Here is a 24,461-nt window from a genome sequence, read left to right as displayed (position 1 = left end):
GCTATCTATCTTAGAGGAGAGCACTTGTACACATAGTAGTAGTAGTAGTAGTAGAAGAAGAAGAAGAAGAAGAAGAAGAAGAAGAGGGATACCGTTTTCTTATACATTATGCGGCTATCGATATAAAACAGTTTTAATGTGGTTAACCAAAAATATTGACAACCTGTTTTAAATATATTTATGATGTAATGGTTATTTCACATAGCTTTTTCATTTCTCTGGGATAATATATATTATAATAATGAATGGTGAATTACTTGATTTCGAACTTAGGAATATTAATTTCACATCACGTATGGTAACCACTCCGACATAGTTTAAGAAATGTAAGCAAAGCCAACTAATATTTTAAGAAGCTTTTCTGAGAAAGAAGGACACACAAATGTTATTTACTTCATCTCTCTCTCTCCCTTCCTCACTTCCCACACGTCATTTCACCTAATATGTTTGGAGAATAGAGTGCCAGTAATGAGCTCACTATAGTCTAATGTGCATGGAGGCCAGCGTTCATTCAGGGAGCCTATTGTATCAAACATTCGTATTAATCCATAACATTATATTTTATTTAAACTCTCTGTGGATGCTTCATGTTGACCAGGGCATTCATTTGTTTACTTCAGTTGTCGCAACCTCTGTGGTATGTGAATAATGCACAGTGTTGTGCTATGTAAACTTCCTGATGTATTCAGGATATAGGAAGTTCCATCAGGTGTATGGAGTCAGCTGTTTGCAATAGAGATAGTAATAATCGCGATTCGGCATGGAGGAAGGTCTCCATGGCCTGGGTGATATAGAGGTGAGACAGACTGAGAAGAGACTGACTTTTGATTTGGATTGAGGAGAGAGAGGAGCTTGGAGAAAGGACTTGAGGGAAAGTGAGGCAAGTCCTGGTCAACAAGCAAGGAAGCCTAGAGAGGACTTAGTTTATTTTATTCTTCGAATTTATCATCACTCTTCAGATAGACAGGTAATTATCTTAACCCAACCATGATTCAGGTTCGAAGGTTCATAAAACCCAATGAGTGACCATTGTCTTTTCTAGTTGTTAGTTCTAGTTGCTAACTGTTTAGTTTGAGTTGTGTCTTTCGCACTGCCAAGCATTTGCTCTAATCATTGAGGATGAATGATGAATAAGTTACATCACCCATTGATTAATTGTGGGAGTGACTGGTTTTGATCCCCATCATTCTGTAGAATGATACGTGGTGATTGATACCAAGTAACGTCAAATAAAGTAAAACTAAGACCTCTCTAGGCTTATGGATTAATACGCATTCATCAGAGAAATCCAGAAGAATCCTTTCCAATACTACACAACCTAGTGCTAATTAGAAACGTTAACGCTTTGTGTCAGTTTTTAACAGCATTAAGATTAAGACTAACGAAGTCAATTGTTGGTTTTGGATTAGGCCTATTGGATTATGTTGTTTGATTAATCAGTGGAGTGAACTACACGAGTCTACCATGCGTACAAGGGTCGCAGATTAAAGTTTCGCTTTAAGGACATCGTGGAGACTAGGATAACAGTCGACTGCAGGTTTATGCAGCGCGTAACGTTACTGTAATGTGAAACGTTGCTGATGAGTGGTTCGTTCTCAAGTGACATTCGTCACTTGTCACTTCGGTGTCAATACTCCCTTGGGGAGCTCACACCCGACGTACTTCTTGCAATCGCTATGTCACTTCGGTGTGAATGCTTTGATTTCAGTCTTCTGCGTGTTATAAAAATAAAAAGCATGAATTATGCTTCTGGGAAGTTTTTAGCGCATAGCTACTACTTCGATGTACTCCTTGAATCTATAGAGCAAGCGAACGAAAACAAGCCTCTGCGAAAGTAGTGACTCGAGAGGACTCGACAGATGAACGCGAGAGAGAGGAAGTGAGTGCATGGAGGCGAAAACGCGACTGCAGCTACCAGCAGTTTACAGTAGCGCGCACTGCTCTGCTCCACCCACTCGCTCTCTCCTTTTCTTTAGCGTTATGCGCTGCCTTGCTTCGCAGATTAGCGAGACAGAGTGTACAAATGCCTGACTTGTATCCGTCTTTAGTTGCAAATGCTTGCTTGCATTAACAGCAAATGCAGGTAACAAACAGAAAATCGAATCCTCTTCATGTTGTTAAAAGAGATATCAACACATTGTTTAAAATAATTTTCTTAATAATGGAATGTCAAATTATAGGGAAACGAAAAAGAATGGAATTTATGGAAATTAATAATTATGTAACTTGAGAACTTACACACAATATTTTTCGAGAAATTACTACAAATTAAATTATTATTTTTAGGGAAGTCAGCAAATCATCAATAGTACCACTGAGTGGGATACACAAGAAACATTTTGCAGAAAATGAGCGGTAACAACATTAGTCAATGTCACAGACTCGAGAGAGAGAAAGAGAGAGAATAAATCAATAGTTGGCTTCAGATACACTGTAAAAATGCAAATCTAGTAACTGGATACGTGACAAATGATGCTAACGAAAACGAGAAGTTGGCGAAAGTTGCTTTCTACCGTCCAAGAGGCATATTAGCATCCTCGCCATGTTTGCATTAGCGCAAAGTGCTAATGTTCTGGTGTGTGTGTGAAGACGAAAAGTTGGAGATGAATGTGTGTTTCTTAAGGAGCGCCCTTTTCAAGTTATTTTGAAGAAAAAAAAAGTTGCCGTGACAGATGATTCAAAGCCAAGAACGAACTACCGATGCATAAGAATGGGCTCTCCAGCTGTTTGCATAGTCCTGTTGGTTACGAAAGAGGAAGAAAAATCGGCTAGAACTTCCAAACGGATGGACTGATTCGAAGAGCCTTGGACTGTTCTTTTTTTGCATTATAACATATACATCGATTACAACAAACTGGAATTATTTTTCTTTACTTACGAGGAAGAAAATACAATGAATTATCCTGAATGTAATTTCAATTTTTTAAAAAAATCAGTAAATATTCCAAAATCTCTGTGCATGTACACTGTCAGAAATTACCATAAACTATATTCTACCGTTAAAATTTTAACAGTTTGCTTGTTAATTTACAAACAACGAATCACAACAGTTTTATTAAATTTAAATATCTTATGCATAAAGGATGATTGATTGGTTTAGTATATTTTACTTCGCTCTTCTGCAACTTTTGGCTAATCGTGAAGATGAGGATGAGTGGTGATAATATGAGATGGATGAAGGAACAAGAACAAACATATAGGGACAGCACACAACACAAATTCCATGAAGAATTATACTGGCCATAGATCCAGACGCCAGAGCCTCGTTAGTCTGCAGTCCAGGATATACTACGTGAAAGTAAGGTTGACATTTGGGCGCATTGAGAAAGGGTCACCCCTTACACCCCATGCATAAAGAAGTGTGCGTATACAGTGCTTTTGGCTGGCGATACGCAACGGTACGCCGTACCGGCACCTTTTTATAGGCAATAATAAAACTAGAAAGTTTTAGTTTAACAAAATAAATGTTTGTGTGTAATTACATGAATGCACGGTCATTTATGAACATACTACAATATTTTGAGTAGTTCATACGTGGGGCCCGCATAAAGTTTTCATAGTTTCCATCCTTAAGTTGAATATATTGACATATGTTTACATAACAAAGAAGTGTTTTAAGGAAGATAGAATAAAGAGAGATGAAAGAAACAGTAGAAAATGAGAGAAGGGAAGACAATGAACGAAGCCTCAGAGAGAGGGAAAAAGGAAGGAGAAAGAAACATAAGTAAGAGACAGATATAGAAAGAGAAGCGAGACAACACACGCGCCCGTGCAGAGAGAAAGAGAGAGGGGGCGAAAAGTATAGAGAAGCAAAAGGGAGAGAGAAAGTTACATGGAAGTGAAAGGGAGATAAAGAGAGAATGGAAATAAATTTAGAAGAAAAAAGGCAGAGTGAGAGAGAGAGAGAGAGAGAGAGAGAGAGAGAGAGAGAGAGAGAGAGAGAGAAAGAGAAGGAAGAGAAGTAACAAATGATCGATAGAGAGAAAGAAGTCTGACAGAAAATGGAAGGAAAACCAAGGAGTCACAAATAAAATGGAGGGAGGGAAGAGAAGAACTCATTTTCCGTTATTACAAGAGGGTCAAGCGAACACAACAAACCCACTTGAAGAGTACAGGAACCTTTCTTCCCAATTAGCCTTACTGTGCATAAAGTGGACTTAAAACACCGATTCAACCAACCAAAATTATAAATTGCAGTTGCATGCACCATAAATGTATTTTTAAATACTGAGCTATTATTTACATTAATTAGGTTAACTATGCAATGTCCTTTATTAGTACTATAAAAGCGATCATGGTATTTTTTACGGTGCTTGGATGTCACAGGAAATTGACGGTCTTAGTGATTCTTCCGATCAGTTTTTCACAGTTGATCTCTGTGTGGTGGGGCTAGAGAATTCAGTCTTATAAAGTGAATATAGAGTATGTAACGATAGTAAACTAATTTTTGCACTGTACATACTATAGCAACTTCCACACCGACGTGATACATTGCAAGCTGTACACAACACGTCGTGTGGCATACCACTTGAAAACAGACCAATCAAATGCAGGCATATGAAGATTGCCACGCCACTCGATAGGGTTGAATTTGTTTGTTAACCCGGGAGAGGTCGCCCATTTCACAACTTAATGCGGTCGCGATGGGTCACTGTGACCCGCAATTATAAACTTTTCTATTTTTAACATGTAAATATTTTTCTTTGTTTTGTTCTTCGGATATAGTTATATATATATAAATTTATGTTCCCTGAATTTTTTATTTCTAATTTTATTTGGAATTACATATTGAATAAATGCAACATTTCTGTGATTGTCTCAAGTAATCACTTTAGAAAAAACAAAGAATTACAATTTTTTGAATAGTAATACAATAAGTAAAGATGTACAGTACATTTTCATGTGAAATACCTTACAATATGTTTCTTTCCAAACAGTCATCACAGGTTATTTTTCCATGTTTCCCGCAGATTGGCACCTGACAAAGCGGGCAGCATTGGGAAGTCTTTTTGCCAGTTCTCGGACATTTTCCACATCTTTTTCTTTTACTTGAAGTTCCTTGTTCTTGGTCATCACTAGGAGATGGTTGAACATGGTCTTTCAAAAGTTCGAGGATGTCAGTTCTCAGTTTTCTGCTGAGATTTGGAATTTCAAGACGAGACCTTATCTCTGTTTTCTTCTTCCCTGTCAACGTCACTTCCAATATCGCTCTCGTCACTCTAACTCCTGGCCTTCTTCGTCTTCTGACACCACATCGTTCAGCATACGACGACTTCGATCTATAGCTTTTGGATCCATCACACCGAAATTCAAACAATGCACGATTCAACAATGCCACGCTACTGCAACAAACTGAGCGTTCACTATTTGCGCAAACGTTAACGGTCGCTGCGGGTCACACACCCTTTCCTGCCGACACCTGAACGCAAACTAAAGATCGTCTGCAGGGGAGTAAAGGACAACAGAAGGTAGAAAGCTACTACAAGCACCAATCGCTTATTGCGGACCCTAATGGAATTGTAAAGAAAGAAAACTTAGGTGCGGGTCACGGTGACCCACGCGACCTCTCCCGGGTTAAAATTCTTTCTCTAGTGAAGTGTCGGGCGTGTTTCTATGGTGTGAACGCTCCTTAAGTTAAGCAGACTTTGAAACCTTTCTCCATATTCTCATACTTAGAATAAATAGTAAGGACCTACGTTATATTCTCGGTAAAGTATGAATAAACGTGTTCTCTTTTCCATCCACCTTATTCATTCTGAAAGCAGAAAGGCACAGGATGGTGAAAAGGAAATGCAATATAGAAGTTTTCAGTACCAGCTAAATTTGTTTTCAGTGAAGACCTCAGGACCAAGTTTTGGATCCACTCTCTAGTCTCGAAATATTCGAAGCTCTACTAGCAATAAAGTGAATGCTGCTAATATAGAAATGAGAAAATTCATATTATGCTATTCAATGGAAGTTTTATACATTCTTCCCATGTCACTGTAATGCATATTCGGTTCCCATTCACTAAGATCGTACAAATTCTGAAAAATTCTCAAGAGAACCAAGATGCTGCGTTCAGGTGTAACTTTTATGCCACACAAGCAGACGAATCCATACATTGATCCCCTCAAATCAATACAAGACACAATTAATAGAATATAATTCAATAATTTACCAATAAACGGTACAGTAGAGCATTGATTATCCGAATACCGACCAACCGAAACATCGGTTAACCGAAAGCGTTCCAGTCGGCAAGTTCAAAAGTAGTTCCGTTAGCGGCTGCTAGTGCTGTGGCGCTGCAGCGCTTTCCCCCTCCCTGCCTGCCAATTTTCGACTTCTTTTCCTAAACTGTAGACCTACTATACTGTACTACTTTATGTAAGGTATGTATTTGTAAGACGTGTGATACAAAATATATACAGTTTTATGTTTAATATCACTGTTTCTTTGTTTTATATTGCTCCTATGACACTGGTACAACTTATTTCGTAAATGATCGGTTATCCGAAAAATTAGTTATCCGAACACCCCCAGTCCCGAATTGTTTCTGAAAATCGATGCTCTACTGTAATTATAAATATAGATTCTGCACTGCAATTATTAAATATTAACAAATTAGAAGTTCTGTAACACTATTTGTAAGAATAAAACTTGCAGTCTGATTTGACTTTGCATTTCTACTTTAATGCTCTCGAATCTATTTCCTGTGCAAAAATACAATCCATCACGGACCATATCTAATGGCAAAAGTTTTTTCATATTGCTCTTTTGGACAGACTTTACAAATTTTTAAATAATAAATCTCAAATAAAGTTCAGAGGTTAAATGCCATTCTATCGTTAATACAGCAAGTCATTATGTTCTGGCTTATCGCTCTGACTTTGTATTAATACGTTTCTTACAAATATGTTTATCCAAAAGGAAAATATATCAAAATAGGAAAATCACAATGTATTAATTTTGTTAAGTATTCATCATTTTTCTAAATTTGAAGTATGCACCATGAATATACTTTTTTCAAGTATATCTTAGTATCTCCTCGGGATGACATTCTGGAAATTCAGGGTTTCCATTTCATTATCGTTGAAGAAATGTACAATGTATCACAAGCTTTATAGAGTTGCCTCGTAGCTACTTGAATCAGAAGAAATTATTTACTTGAGAAGATAATTGAAGACTAAAATTGGTAAACGCTGTAAGTGCCACAATAATTCAAACACCGTTTTCTACGTCAAACTGTGAAATGTGCCATGCTTTATAATGTGGTAAACGTGAAATGTGGCTGGTAGCTTTCTAAGTAGTTCAAAGGGCGTGTAAAGAGGTCACTAGTGTGAACGTTCTTACGAGCTGATGTGCGGAACGATGCTATTTCCCAACACTTTCGCTTTTGGCACTTACAACGTTTACCACCTTTAGTCCTCAATTCAGCTTTATCATCTTAAGGCATCGCTCTACACAATATACAAGCACCGTCACGAACATTTGGTAACTTACTCAACCCATTAGTGTGAAATGTAGCCAGGTGACACCAGTTTCTCACAGACCTGATGTTGCATTTGCTTGGCTGAATCTAATCAGTCTTGCGTCGTCTGCAGAAGATCCTGGATTCAACTTAGACTTTCGGACTACAGGATTTGTCACAAACGAACGCTTTTCCTGGATCAACGGGATTTCTCGGCTCTCTCTCGCTCTTGTAATTTCTCTTCCCTCCACGAGCAGTCGTTAAAGCCCCAGTACACATCCAACACGCTCCTATCTGCGTTGGGGGTGTAATGCCTGCTCACAGGGAGCGAGTTATCGCACGAGCTGCAAGCCCGTGAACTCGTACAAGATTCTAAGACTGATGCCTAGGGTAAATTAACAAGTTTTTTTATTTTTTATTGGCTCTCGCCCTGTGCACCATTCCAGTCATGTGTTCTTGCATGCACGTGAAGCATTCAAAACATGTTAGTTTATATATGAGACCACGAAGTGTTTTCAAGCACAAAAACGAGTACCGTATGGTATGACATGCCATAAGGTCTTCCTCCTCGCAGTATATTCTGGGAACCGTTTGAAAGCTAACGAGGCTCTGGCGACTGGAGTCGCAGCCATGATAACCATCATGTCAATATACTATTCTATTTATACTCTGTCCCGGAAATCTCGGGAGCGAGCGATCGAAAACAAGTCTCTGCGCAAGTACTGAATCGAGAGGGTTCGACCAATGAACGCGTGAGAGGGAACGGGATTGCGTGGAGAGGATAAGCGACTGCAGCTAACAACCGTTTGCAGGAGCATGTTCTTCTTCGCTCCACCCACTCCGTTTTTCCCTTTTCTGCCCTTATGCGCAACCTTGCTCCAGGAATAGAGTATAGGTAGGAAATATATTCCTGGAATTGGAGGTTTGATTGGGTTCGTATATATTTCTTGATGAAGAGTGATACTTCCATCTCTCTGGTGTAGATCCATTAGATGAAATGATAATCAAGCAATTCATCCATGATTATCTTTAATCTTGCAATCTTATCGCGGCTCTCGAACTAACAGGTAAAAACTCTTCTGCTCTTGAGACTTATTGTCCTACTTGGCATCCTTTAAGACAACTGACGTTAGATTTTATCCAATGATAGAAAAAATAAACTAGAAAGCTCTCTGCAAAGGGAGTGACAGTTGTCTTGCCTCTGTCTCAGTTTTTACACTCAAATGGAACAGATACAAAAGGGGGGAAAAACGTCAGCTCTTTGTAAGCTTTGTACTTCCTAAATCTGGAAGTCTAGCACTGCGGTTACAAGGAGAGCAAGGCTGAATCGAAGATGTGATAACTAGACCTCGGATTATAGGTTTTTAACCTATTTTTACCTTTACAGCTATGTAAGAAATAATAAGTTATGTCAGAGTTTAGTTAAAAAACGAAACAACTGATGAAGTTTTATAGTGCCTAAATCAAGCCTATTTTTAGGTTTTTATATATTTTTAAAGGTTTTACAGGATTTTTATGTCTTTCAGAGGCATTTTCTTTGTTTGGTCACGAAAAAATTCAATGTCGAACGTGTTCGAAACATACTGTCTGTCGATTTCACTTCCTCCAAGTGCATGGTGTTTTTTCAAAGCTCTAAACAAAGCAATATGTCTGGTGCCACTGTTACCTGTACAATCCAAAGTGGTCTGATCTGTGTGGTCTTGCTCACTTTCGCGTCACTTTGGTGCTTTGTGGCATTCACGCCTTGCAAACTAATATTTCAGCATTGAAGTTTGCACCACTGACTATGTTTTTGTTGAAAGATTCAGCATACAAGATGATCCTCACAGACAATATTGCGGAGTTTGGCTGTGGATAACATGAAAAACGATTGTTGCCTCACTATACGGCGAAGAGTGGATTTTAATAGCAAATTTCCAATGGTAAGTTCTGCCATCGCCGTAGGGTTAGGCAACACACAAAGTTATGCAAAATAGTGCGTATTTCAGGATATAGGTGTCCCATTTTCATTGCGGGTGACTATACCTAATCAGCATTTTTCAGGAATTTTGAATTATTTTAAGTTTTCTTGAACCTACTTCAGGATATTTCGAGCCTAACTTTAGATTTTTACGACCTATGTTAGGATTTTTAGGACTTATTTTAGGATTTTTAGAGCCTATTTTAGGAACCTAAAGGCACACTTTTTAGAACCTAAAGATCGGAGGTCTAGTGATAACAAATAACAAGTCCAAAAAGGAAAATTTGTTAGCAAAGAGAAAAGAACTTCAGTACCTTGATTACCCAAGGGCAAATGATTGCACAATGTCTAAAAGATAGAAGTTATTTTTTCGAATGTCCCCAATAGCCATATATAGAACGAAAAGGTTTTGGATTAAGCGTTCTCGTTAAGAAACGTACCAAGTACTCGTAAATAGAGAAAATTATAGAGAAAAGAATAATAAACACAAAGGTATAAAGAACATGAAAATTCAACAAAAGTGTTAATGCCAAATATAAATAAGAGACGATAAACAATGCAATCGGCCTTAAATATCGAAATCATTATTTCTTGATTGTCTTTTTTTTGTCATTGTTATCAGATTGTTGTGGATATTTTGGTATGTCCATTATTGTTGCAAATAATATATCAGTTGACCTACATTTGCAAAATTATTTCCATTCTCAAATTTCTCATATATCTCTCAGGTTTACAACATATAATATCCATAGAGCCATTAAAAATAAATGAAACAACACTTATTAGCTCAGAATAACAGCTTGCTTTATTTTATGTTTAATCGCAAACTTTCCCTCTCTTTCGTTGTAACCCTTCACCCTCTTCCATCTGTACTTTCTCTTGGTACATTTGGTCTCACATACTGTAGTAATGAGGAAAACGTACACAAGAACGAGCATATGTCAATCCTGTTATTAAGTTGAGGCAAGATAGACTTAAGTAACATAATGCTAAGCTCAAGTGTATGGATCAAAGGGTCCCGGGTTCGATATCCGGTGGAGGCACATAGTGGCTCGGATCCCACTTTAAACTGTAGGTCCAGTTCCGATTAGCCTTACTGTGCATAAAGTGGACTTAAAGCACCAAATCAATCAATCAATCAATCAAGTGTATGGAATTTCCTATTAAAAGTGAAAGCAATCGATCTGTTAACTTTTGGTGTGAAATAGCATCGATACAGCCTATAACTTCCAAACTTTTCACTGTCGTGGCTCCCCTCTGCTGCCAAATCTGCACGGGCCTTCCTTCAATAATAAATAAATACATGTGGTCTTGTAAGATCAACACAAAATCTCTCCATGTGATTTTCGGTTGGTACGCATACAAGTAATGGAAATATAATGTGTGTGATGGTGTACATTTTTTAATGTTTATAAGCTGGTGTCATCTCATTCAGCGATACAAAGGAAAATACAGACAGTAACAAAAGTTGGATAATAGATGTTAGAAACAGCCATACAGTAATGTTTGGATTTCTTCTTTTAATTGTAGTCATATTTCTTATAACAACATGCTCAGTGTACAGTTTGATGCATAAATATTACCAAGCAAATTGTTCATCACCATGATTATTCTGTTTTACGCAATGAAAGCTTCAAGAATTGGAACTTAACGCCGAACAAGCTACTGATAGCCCTTGCACCAGCATATTTAAGAATCCGTTCCGTAATATGTCCGATTCTGTACACACGATCTTGGTGCACGATCCTGATTCTATATCAGCAGCTGTTCTTTTAGTCTGCAGCTCTCTGAGGAAGTTCAAATAGCAAGACTCAAGAACATTAAGTGAGAGACTTTCCCGCGAGAGCTCCCACATTTCTACCAATCATCTGCTCATCTCGTCTGATCACTACCATCGAGCCTTTGGCCTTTGCCTGATAAGAAATTATGTACGCTATAGGAAGACGTCACTCGCTTGCTCGACATCATAGTGTGTCTGATGAACCCCAACAATCTGCCTGACCAATAGAAAATCTATCCACTACTAGCAATGAAAGTGAAGGTTAAAGTTTATCTCGGTCAGTATATGAACACAGTGCACTGTAGTAAAATTGATTTCGTAGTGTAAGGTAGGTGAAAATCATCGTGCCCACTGCACCGTGCCGTGAAGGAATATGGGGTAATGTGGAGGCTCCACATATTCACGATCTCGGTCATTTGTGGAGGCAAAGCGATCAGCACCATGCTGACCCTTCCTCTCTCCCTCCCCGGTTGCCTCTGGGTACAGATTTATTACTTGCTGTATAAACCCGAGCTGCTTTTATGCAGGAACTAGGCCAGAAAAAAATCCAACCGTAGATCACCCACCCCGAGAATCGAACCCGAGTCCCCGCTTGGCAGTCAGACACTCTACCAACTGGACCACCGTGGCTCCATTTGGTAGTGTTTCCATGTCAACAAGCACAGGATTTAACTGATTTTATGTGATGTTGCAAACTGCATTTGTTTTCAGTGCATGAGCACAGGGCATTCCTTGTACACAACATGTTACTTTATTTTTTTGCACCGCTATCATGTGAAAAACTACAGAATTTGAATAATTTTATGCATTTTATGTATATTATCTTATTAGAAATACTGACAGCCTAAAGTATCTCTATTCACCAATTCAGATTTTTGTGCCCATGTTCAGAATTATGGCCTACTGTGCGATGGTGCAGTGGTAACATTGTTTCCTTGTAAGCTAGGGATGCCGGGTTGAATCTCCAGTCAAGGGACATTTCACAGTGGCTCGGACCATAATTTAAACTGAAGGTCCATTCCCGATTAGCCTATTTGGACAAAAGTGGACTTAACTTTGCCAAACAAGTTTTAGGTTGCGTTCTAATGTACATGACTATAATACAAGGCACAATCTGAATATAGAAATGCCATATGCTAGACTATGCAAGACTCAACAAAATTTTAAACATAATGGAATGAGATTATTCAATTTGCTACCAGCTTCTATACGCAATTTAGAAAACAAGCAGTTTGCTAAACACATTAATAATATGTTAGCACGATATTGTATATATAGTGTCACGGAATTTGAAGAACAGTTCCGTCAGGGCCTGTAAAATGTAAATGTCTACTCATAATGCATCACAGAGCTGTAAAATGGGTTTTTGTACATGACTTGTATTGTAATCAAAATATAGTACTATTTTCCAATTGCTTTCGCTGTAATAAAACATGTAGTTTAATTTGCAAACTCTATTGTTGAATGTTTAATATTTTAATATGTATTTTTAATTTTCTTTTCTTTTGTAATTTTTATATTAGTATTTATATACTTGTTATGACGAAGTCTATTGCAATCATGTTGTCTAATGACTAATAAAGTATTCTATTCTATTCTATTCTATTCATTTCTATGATTCAACACACAGAGGATATGTACTAAAGTATTACAAAGCTTCGTGTTGGAAGAAACTAGGCATAGTCGAAGTCATAGTTGTTTCAAAGGCAACAGATCCCGTTGTGGCGGCACTGACAGAGCCACTAACTTAAAGGTTAAACAGCAGTAGCGAAAAATCAGGTAAAAGCAGAGCTTGGTACCTCAGTGGTAGAGCAACAATACGGTATGGCAGACACCCAGTTCGAGTGCTGGTCGAGCCTGCATTTTTCGCTCAAATTTCTACTTGAAACTTTGTTATCTTGTCAGTACATTCTGTTTCGGGAATCCGTGAAGCAAGGTTGCTGCATAATGCTAGATTGATTTGCTTTACTTTACTTCGCATTTTGTGCCACTTTTGGCTAATTTGCCAAATGATGAGTGATGATATGATGATATTGATGAATGGACATTCACAAACATCCATTCCCAGGTCAGGATTCGAACCTGGGACCCCTGACGTCATAGCGCGATGTGCTAACCACTCCGCCACGGGGACCGGCGCATAATGCTGGAGAAAGGGAGAAAGCGAGTGGTTAGCGCAAAGCAGTGCGGACTGCTGTAAACGGCTGGTAGCTGCAGGCGCGTATTCCCATCCGTGCACTCACTTTACCTTCCACGCGTTCAGTGATCGAGCCCTCTCGAGTCACTACTTGCGCAGAGGATTTGTATTCGTTCGATTGCTCCGGAGATTCCCGGGACAGAGTGCAGATCTCTCGCGTTTTCATTTAACCTTCGGCATTCTCGTTTTCTTCTGGGCGGCGCGTGTGAAAAGGTCAAAGACAAGTCATCAGATAAACAATGCCGTGAATCCTTGAAGGCGGGATTTCGATATCTTTGAAAAGAGCCTTTCCTCCTTCTCATATAAAGAGGGAGCTATTATAGAGGGCACGACATTTTCAGGTTTCTCTGTGCCCCTATTATAGAGACTGGAATTATTTCAGCTCAGAGCCAAAACTCGAGAATTTGCTGTCTTCAATGAAGTACTCCATTGGTCAATGTAAAGCTTCGCCCATTTCAACAGGCAGAGATCTACAAAATCGACGAAATGAGCTGGTCCACCAAAGATCTATGATTTACCAACCAAGTGGTCAGCCATACACACACACATACTGTGTTAACTGTAGTGGGTTCATCTACACTCTGTTTCTGGAATCTGTGGAGCAAGGCCGTGCATAACGTAAGAGAAGGGGAGAAAGCGAGTGGCTGCAGTAAAGCAGTGCGAGAATTCTGCAAATGGCTGGTAGTTGCAGTCGCGAATTTCCCCTCCAATCGCCCACTTCCCCTCTCACGCGTTCTTTGATCGAGCCCTCTCGAGTCACTACTTGCGCAGGGACTAGTTTTCGTTCGCTTGCTTTAGAGAATCCCGGGACATAGTGTGGGCAGTTACATGGTTGTCCTCCACTATAAGGAATAAACATGATTGATGGCGATATCAGAAAGCAAGGTTTAATCCTAGAAAGAGACGACGAAGATGCCCAACCAACATTATAATTTAATGAACTGAATTAAAGTGACTTTTTGCTGGGCGACGTTCAGCTGTTGCTGATCTACCACCAATTCAGGAGTCTATTGAACCCACGTGGACTGCTAACCACATGACAGGTCACAACAGAGCAACCAGACAACCAACCGCCATTTCACGAATCGTCTCTTATTGTTACACTCTGTCCCAGCATCTCTGGAGATGGCGAACGAAAACAAGTATCTGCGCAAGTAGTGCAAGTTGCTCCACCAATGAACACGTGAGAGGAACGGGATTGCGTGGAGTGGGGTATGCGACTGCGTGTACTGCTTCGCTCTGCCCACTCGATCCCCCCTTCTATGCCGCTACGCGCGGCCTTTCTCCAGAGATAGATGAGACAGAGTATAGTATAACCGAGGCCACCACAAAACCGAGTTCAACGTCATGAGCGACCTTCGTGCATGTCTCTCAATGGATGGAGATACGACTTTACTGTGTCATCTTGAGATTCACTAAATACTTAATGATATTCACATTTTTGGTAGCAGTCTTATTACTGTAGAGAAGGCAAGATCATTAAGGGAAACAAACTTTATTATGGACTGGTTCATTCTCAAATGACATCTGGCCTCCCCGATGGCGCAGTGCTAGCGTCAGAGCCTTGTAATCAAGGGGTCCCGGGTTCTATACCCGGTGGAGGCACATAGTGGTTCGGATCCCACTTTAAACTGTAGGTCCAGTCCCGATTAGCCTTATTGTGCATAAAGTGGACTTAAAATACCAACTCAATCAATCCTACCTACCAATCAAATAATAGTCTATCTGTCACTTGTCATGTGAGTGTGAAGTCTCCCTTACATTAAGAGCGCATTGGGGCGTGTATATAAGTTTTAATTTACATTCGTATATTATTAACGTGAAATAGGCATAATACATGAATCCAATGGCAGTTTTGCGGACCTAATAATACTCCTCCTTTTCGCACGTACCTATCAAGTTCACAACTTTCAATATTTATCAAGTCATGAAAAAAAAGCAAATCTCCATTTATTATTTACAATATGTTGTTTCTAGATTTGCACGAGCAGTGATATCTACGCGAATATATATTGTACTCTTCCAGAAACATTTCATGTGTATGTGAGAATCTGCATGTATCAGCTAAAACAAAGGTCAAAACAATTCAAGTAATTGTTCTCTAGGAGTTTGTTTCTCCCACAAAAGTACCAATATAGAATAGAGGAAGACATTCCCATTTCTCATCGATAGTAAATTAGTCAGAGTAATGTTCGGGAAAAATAAATGTTGCAGTATGGGCATCTCAAATTTTTGTGGGAACGTTTTACGGGCAAAAATGAAATTGGATGTAAGAGGGGGACAATGTTGAATATCCTCTGAACATCCCAAGCATCCGATTTATTTCCATTTACCGCAAATTACGGCATTTCCTCTTTCATTTATAGTGTATAAGAGACTCACCTGAAGCAGAATTGAAAAGGTCCTGTCATCTTTGCTTAAAGTTTATTTAAAATATACACAATATCTTCCCAAATCATAAGTAAAACTGTCGTCACTAGAAATTGATTTTGTAATTCAAATTTTTACATCGCTCTTATCTTCTCTCTCTATCTCTTGGTGAAATAGATCATGTTGTCCAAAAATTAAGCCTCGAACATCTGGATTGGCAGTGTGTTAGGCTAACCTCTTGCTCATGGATTCAGTATTTAAATAATTCCATTGTGCCACATCAGTGACAGTAAAAGACACTGAAGCATATGAAATTTTCTATTGCAATTTAGGTTTCTATGAAGAGAGGTTTATTTTTTTTCGGAATCGGCCGTGGTGATTATCCGTAACACATCCAAAACAATTATCGGCGAACAGAAAGAAATATCTGTACATCGCCACAGGATTAGCCCATAAAAGCTACTTATTTTTTTTAATTTGAGGCATTTCACAGATGTGTGACCGTCCGCACCTAACAGAGCCATAGCCATGGTAATAATTATTAAACCACATAAGCAACTCTCTTAACATTTCTCTGGTGAGCACAGCTATTTACCACTCATTGAACGTGGTAGTGACGTTTCCATTTGCCTTTCGATGCGTAAAACTGTGTAGATGTATTCGAACATTCATGTGTATTTTGCTAATGGTTTGCATTAACCTGGAGTCAAAATAGAAAAAAACTGTAGAGCAAATATGGAGGAAAATTGAAATGTAACAATGAGGTATTGTAGATAGTGTCATGTCGCAGGAGCTGATTTCATTTATCGAATCGAATACGTGTAACGCCCATGCATGATGACATCAGTTCGACAAAATGTGATATCACTGACCCTAAAGGAATGGCCTAGACAACCCGAAATAAATAGTACTAAATACGCCACCCAACAAAGTAAATTATGCAATACAAAGCTCACAAAAACAAACAAATTCTACTTGAGAAGGGTGTATACAGTTGTGTGCTTGGAGAGCACAACATTTTTGAAGCATGAATGTACGTACAGCTTAACGTCTTGAAGAGCATTTGTTTTATATCAGGTGCATGATTCAGTGTGTATTATTGTTTAAATGTATGAAATATTCCACATTTTTGTAATAAACGCGATGTATGGTGCTATACTACACTATCAAATATTATGTACATAACCTTTCATATCTCAGTTGTCTAGGATAGTATTGGTTCCAAGAATCAAGTCAGAAATTAGAAGCATGAAGCGCTCGTGCAGTCACAGTCACTTCTGGGTTGCACTAATAACCCCACTGACTTTCAATGGGATCATTACAACCCAGAAGTGTCCGTGACTGTACATTCTTACAGAATCCATTCAATGTAATATTTCTTCCCAGATTTAATGCATCTTAATATTAATAAATAACTAAATCCATGATATTGTTTTAAAAATGCATTCGAGTAGATTTTTCTGCGTAGGATTTTGATTATGCAACAGATAAGGAAAGGTTTAGTATTCAAGTGTCCCCTCTAAATTAACAATACTGTATCCTCTCTTAGGGAGCTTTCAGATCGAAGCGACAAGTGACAAACTACAAGCGACAGGTGAAACCCGACACGGGGGATTCACACCGAAGTGACAAGCGACACTGGACCCTCCAATCTATAAAAAAAAACATTCACGGAGGCATGCGCCGCAAATAGACCAAGGTAACACAATGCACGCTGTTGACACAATGCACGCTCTGTGACACCCTAGCGACAAGCAACATGAGGAGCTTGTCATGTTACCTCGGTACGAAAGGTTGCATTCATTTTTGAAGGGTCGTTTCCAAATGATAAGAGCCATTTGCCGCTTCGGTTTGAAAGCTCCCTTAGAGTATGACTTACCGAACTTCCGAAAAACAGACTATTTATCAAATGGATTCGAAGGATGACAAATTTCCTACGTCTATTGGATAGAAGTGATTTTCCTTCTGAAAGGTAGAAAACTCCAACAATCAAACACAGGCGTAAGGGGAACTTCAAAGATGCACGAATTCGTTGCCTCAGATGTCTTTTTAGGAGATGATGAAAAGAGCACGTGAATTTTAATTCCCTCTTTTATTATTCCATTAAGAAGTTGTAACGCTTTTTCCATTATGCAATTCATTTTCATGAGCGCATGTGTTTTTTGAAATCTAGTGGCAAGGGAAAGCCTTTCCAGGCAATTATTATATCCAACTCAATCCATGGAATGCGGTATGTCAGTGATTTATTTTTTGGAATATAATGGCTGCTAGAGAGCAACCAATCATTACATTCGTTACGAAAACTGACAAAAGATAAGTACATTTGACGGTTATGTAGGTTTTGCATTTTTTAAATAAAATCATATAAACTTTAACCTTGTTAAAAGTACCAGAAGGAAAAAAAGAGCCAAGTGTTTGTGTACTACTGATCCAGGTTGTGTTTGGTTGTAATACTTTGAGTAACAGATTTGAGTAAAATATTTCGAATTCAAAAATTAATCACTGATTTTAATGGAATGGTAATTCCATACTTCTCTTTGGATTATGTCACGTTTCTATTTTATATTTAAAAAAATCCCATACTTGCCTAATACTATACTAAAGCTCCTCTAAGTTTAGAATGACGTTGACGAGCAGGAATAAAATTGTAGGACTACTTTATGCACATTTTTAAATGAAATAGTTTATAATTTTGAATGCTATGACTGCGCAAATGCGTCAATGCTCGCTGAACTCGACGAATAAATTCAGCATTGTTCTGCAACAATTATTAGCCTTGAAATACAAATGAAAACTAATTTTAAGGAAACGAATAAGAAATAGTTTTCTGCACAAATAAAAAAACTTATTTTTTAAAAAAATATTGGGTGCAATATCAGCTGAAGTGCACTAAATCTGAAAATAAGATTAAAAAATTAAATATTTCAAATGTAAATAATATTGATATTTTTTTTATTCACGCTTGCAGTAACTAAATAGTTTACAGTTTAAAAAATCGGAAAATACCACTTAAATAAAAATCTTAGATTGCTTAGTAAACGAAAGTACAGAAATGACAAAGTTAAATTTTAAATGGTAGAGACGTGACGAAAATTAATTGAAGATCCAAGTTATTCGCTGAATATACGTGTGTTGTTAATGGAATCGACGAGCTCCTACAAAGAATTAAGCAAGAAACCTTATAAAATGCTACCGATGCGAGAAGTTATTAGCCTTGTATGCTATTTTTCAGCAGAAAATCTATCTAATTTCATAAATAAAAAATAAAGAAATCAGAAATAAAGAAGTTAAAAATTAAGTTTTGGAGTCTTCTAAACTTTCCAGGATGTTAATTACCTTATTTCCTTTATCTTTCTTTCTCTCTTTGTTATTAACGTCGCGTTTCTACCTCTTGAGTTACTCGCGACAATTTGCTTCCATTGTCATGATTAGGGTTAAAACATTTATGATACAAAAATCATCAAAATATATAAAATACACTTAAGAACCAAAATTTCCATACATAGCACTTATCTCGTACTGATGTCCTAACAACAATAAAAATTTCAACTGTATTTTCTCATGAGAGATTAAAAACAGTTGAGAAACACGTAAAAACTATAAAATTTGAGAGCATATGGGCCTATTTATTTTTATTCCAAATATGAGTACCACATCATGTATATTTTATGTCATTCTTTTTAATTCTCTTTATAAACCCTGAGTAGGAATATAAATTTTCATAGATATACATGATAGCCTATTGTCAGTGAACTAAGTATTGCACCTAAGAAAGCTGTTTTCTATTTCAACTGACACAAGTGGAGAAAATTTTAAATAAAAAAATTAATTCGAATATGGAACTAATTCTTGATGTAAAAATTCTCTCAGTAACACATTTTCTATTGGGCACATTTATTATTGAAACTTCGTGCACACGAAGAAACGAAATTTACTTCCTAAATACCAAAGTGAATATTAGTCTAGTTTTCATAACATGAACTTCTATACGAACCTGTCATTCTTATTAAAAACACACAAGTAATGAAAATCCTTGCCTTTGTTATAATATTAAAAGTTTGCCACCTCGCTTGTCCTTCGTATATAGTTGATAAAATCTGCTAAATTTAAAGCATATTTAGAAATTAATAGGTAAGTATCGAGGCATGGACAAGACACTCTCTTTTGTAGTACTTGTAATTTGGTTCTGAAATTCTTGTCAGAGTTCATAATATACACAAGTACAGCTATGTGTTCCACTTCAATACATGACAGTGTCGCTGAAACATCTTGGTTAGAACTGGTCATAACTTTGTATGGGGGCCTCCCGGTGGCGCAGTGGTAGCATCAGAGCCTTGTAATCAAGGAGTCCCGGGTTCGATAACCGATGGAGGCACATGGTGGTTCGGATCCCACTTTAAACTGTAGGTCCAGTCCCAATTAGTCTTACTGTGCATAAAGTGGACTTAAAACACCAACTCAATTAATCAATCAAAACTTTATATGGAAGATTAGTGATGGAATCTAAGGAAAGCTTGGTTTTTGAGTGAAGTTCGTCTGTTTCAAGTAAAGTGTCGCCCATCTCCCGTACATGAAATTCAAAGTACTGTACAGCAAGTACTTTCATGCTGCCCTTTACGACACAATGAAATCTGCAGTCCGCAGAGCGTGGTTACTTGACGTCACATATATATCCCACAAGTGTAAAAGGGACGACGTCTATGGAGGCATTGAGGCTGGAACGTTGTAATTACAGTCCCATGCAAAGGAATGAACCACGGTCTTCCTGAAACTTACTAATTGCAATTGAAGGGCTGAACAGAAAGCCACAGAAAAACGTATTGATGATGGAAGTTCAGAAGTTTTGAAGTCTCCCATCTCGGTTTAAAGTACATCGCCGTAAACTTTAATATAACCCTGTCAGAAGTTATTGCAGCATTGAACTTTGCATAAGTGAACAATTTTGGGTGGCGTAATCGGATTTTCCCCTCACGTATCATTTATAATCTAATTGGGGTGTTCTGGAGGATCGTCCAACAACCTTTGTCTCCTCGCGGTACACCTTGGTAAAAGTGAGACCAAGGCTGCTCTAAGAGCAGAACTGCAGCCAGAACAATCATTTGTGCTGTGCAGTGTATTCAACTAACGATTATCTCCTTCAAGGGTTTTATCTTTGCCTTTTTGTGAGTTTACTGCCATTTATGGGAAATTTTAGCAGGTAGAGTTCTGATAAAGAATACATAAAGAAATTATCACTAGCAGACAAAAAGTGAAACGAAGACGCAATTGGATGTGTTTGTGTCCCACCTGTGTGCGCACACGCTCAGACATACATATATCGAAAGAGGGTGAATGCGTTTGGGCGCAGAAAAAACGAAAACGAGAGTTAGATAAAGGCAGACAGAAGTGATAGAAGCGCACAGAGGAAGCAAAAGGTACTCACGAAATGAGGGAGAAATGGATTAAAGCAAAGAGTTCGATAACGAGCGTATGTGTACGAGGGAAAGGGCCAGGAGGGTTAAAGAGAAAGAGAGAGATAGAGCGAACCATCTGTACCATTTTTGTCATAGTATTTTTCTTACTTTACGTCGCTTCTCTGTGTCTTTATATTAGTGCTAATAACGATGATGAAGTTGAATGACGATTAGATAAAATATCTATTACAAGGTAACATTCAAGTTCTAACTGGAACTCGAATTTAAAACCTTCGTGGTTGCGACCAAACACCTATAATATTTATATTTCAACATGTAATGTAATACCATTTCTAGAAGGGGTCAAGCACTTGTACGTTCAATTATTCGAAACTCTAGAGTTACAGACCACCAGAACAATGAGCTAATCACATTACCTTCACTATTCCCGAGGTCCAAAACGTGTGGAGTCTTACAAGAGTTGGCACTTTTCTTTGTGCGAACTGTAACAAATTTTTTGGCTGGTTTCCGAGCAATTCTAGCCATTGCATATGGAAATAATTGTTTATGTATCTGCTGAGGTTCTCTGTTTGGTGTGACGATGTTTCAGTTCTTAAAGAGAGCCTTCCTCAGGTTCTTGATTCAATAATGCATGTTAAAATTAATAAAATATACAGTCATTCAAACGAACATACACGTACATGTTGAAAACGCAGCTACACCGTATGATTTTGTCCTGCTCACTGAGGTATGCCCTGGGTATATCTGAGATCACACTATTTGTCCCAAAAGTCCGTCTGTTGTTTCTGCACGGCTTTGTTTGCTTCCTCGATGACCTAATCTAGTCCTCAACTTCGCCGTTTTTCGGATTTTACTTTCATTGCCTGCTTTGTTTTATATACCTAGCTTCGCATGCCTCCCGGACTGTTTCGCTTGCTGCCACTTTTATTATGCTTATCTGACTTTGCTTGTGGTCTCTTTCCCAAATGTTCACTGCGGCCTGTTGCTAGTCTTTCACTGCTGATATCGCCTTGGCGTTCCTTCCATCTTGTTTCCACGGTTCTGCCTGTTTCACAGAACATGTTTCATGTTCGATATTCAATTCCATGTGTGTAACTTCCAGATTAAATAACCTTGATCCAGTCCTTAACGTCGTCGTTATTCCGATTTAACTTTCATTTCCTGCTTTGTTTCATATATCTAGCTTCGTATGCCTCCCGGACTGTTTCGTCCGCTCCCATTTCTATTATTCTTATCTGACTGCTTATGGTTTGTTTTCCAAATGTATTCACTGCAGCCTGTTGCTAGTCTTCCACCGCTGATATCGTCTTGGAGTTCCTTCATTTGTTTTCACGTTCCGCCTGTTTCACTGAACATTTTTCATGTTCGAGATTCAATTCTACGTAAGGAACTTACAGATTATACCCCTCTTTCCTTTGCGTTTGTTATAACAACAAAACTTTCTGTACTCTGGCTGGTTACTGCTGCTGCTTTCTGCTGCGGTGACCTAAGGTATCAAGTTTAAACGCCGCAGCACGAGCCTTTGGAAACTTTCTAAAGATCAAAATCGAAAAATATAAGTGTGATAGATTCACATTATATTTATGTGCCATTAGAAAAATAAGAATCTTCTATAAAAAGAGAGAATCGATAGCGAGGGAGAGAAAGGATGGAAAATAATAACACACACGAGAAAGACACACTAAGCGAAATAAAATAAAAAAGAATTAGAGCTAGGGCAAAAGAGAGAGAGAGAGTAGGAAGAAAAATATAATCTAGAAAGAAGAAGAGCGTGAGATGAAACGAAAGAGAAAACAGAAAACGTAATAATCGAGAAAAAACATACACTATACACTATGTGTATACTAGAGCTGAGAAAAGACGAAAAATCTAGAAAGAAAATACCAAAAAAAAAAAAATAGAAATGAGGGTAAAGTAACACCAAAATAAAGGGAAGAACAAATAGGTTATTTGAAGGTGTCTTAGAATTGGAAAGAGAAAGACGCTAAAGTTCAATATGCTTTGTTGATTTTAACAGTTTCCCTTCAATTTCACTCAATTCATAGCTTACTTCCAACGATAGGAATTAGACCAACAATTTGAAGCCAATCATTAAGAATTCTTCAAATGAAATCGAACCTAATACCACCTGGTTACACAAATCGATAGAGCTAACCACCAAACTATCTCGGGAGCTATTTTCACTCATATTATTATTATTTTTTTTTTACAGAACGACGTGACGGGCATCATGTGTTTCTAGGGAATTGAAATTTATCAAAGATTTCGTTGCATTTGCATGCAATAAACTTGGTGTTTTTATTTTATTACGATTTACGACAAGTTTCCTGCCGTAAAAATACGTGAAAATAAACTTTTCCTAACTTTATCAGCGTAGTAATATTACGACTAAATTAAGAATAACATTTTCGAAATTGTCATCGTCCATTGTCCGTTAATTAGAGAATCAAGACGCACCTCAAGCTTAAAAGACTGAAAGAAAGTGGGGGGGGGGGAAGATGGAGAGTATTCCTGACAAATTTACTTGAAGAACATAATATCATGAGTTCTTACTGTTCAGTAACGATCTCTCCTTGAAGTACAATTCCACAACGAAGAACGAAGAAAATCCAACTCTTGTTCTGACTTACGACGTCTTCCAAAGTTTCCATTGGGACATAGAACTAGTTTATAAAGGAGGAACGCCTGGAGGAGACACTTCAACCGCCGATCAGCAATTTTCTGAGCCATCTTGTCACAATTCTGAACATCCGTGGGCAAAACCAACTGAAGATCTTCGTTGCGATGGAGGGCAAAGGAACGTTTTTCGCGAACCAAGATGGAATTATTCTTACTGAGAAAGCTTCTCAAATGGGAATCGAATCGCATCATAAAACAGAAGAAATAACCATTTCATGCATTCATAGTAGATAAGCATGATAATGGATATAACTTAGAGAAGTATGTGAGTTACCTGAAGTAATTCCGTTAGACTGGGGATTTGTGATAAGAATGAGTGTAAAAGTTTTCTTTATTCAGTGTTGCATTGCTACGACGTCTGTATTATATTTTGACTCATGAATCAATCAGATCTCTACAATGTTTCATTTAGTCCTAACTACTGAATATCTTAATCGAAATTAATAGAAACAGATTTCACACAAATATCAATGCACATAAAATAAAGTAAGGAAGATAAATATAACATGAATTCAAAATTGTGCCTTTCACGTTCGAGTCGTCCGTGGAGCGGCGGCCAGCTCGCCGGGCAGGTGGGAACTCGTCTGCCGACATTTAGATCCAGAGCTGAA

General features: G+C 38.1%; 1 protein-coding gene across 1 annotated transcript in view; it reads right to left on the bottom strand.

Annotated features, from left to right (window-relative positions):
* LOC145981007 (glycine receptor subunit alpha-2-like) overlaps positions 1-24,461 on the bottom strand; it is a 653,123-nt gene that overhangs the window by 8,640 nt on the left and 620,022 nt on the right. The gene's annotated exons all lie outside the window — the stretch shown is intronic.

This window comes from Lepisma saccharinum, chromosome 2 (assembly GCF_977018435.1).
Source record: "Lepisma saccharinum chromosome 2, izLepSacc3.1, whole genome shotgun sequence".
NCBI classification, from domain to species: domain Eukaryota; kingdom Metazoa; phylum Arthropoda; class Insecta; order Zygentoma; family Lepismatidae; genus Lepisma; species Lepisma saccharinum.
Note: the sequence above shows the minus strand (reverse complement) of the source record. Positions and strands in the feature narration are given on the sequence as shown.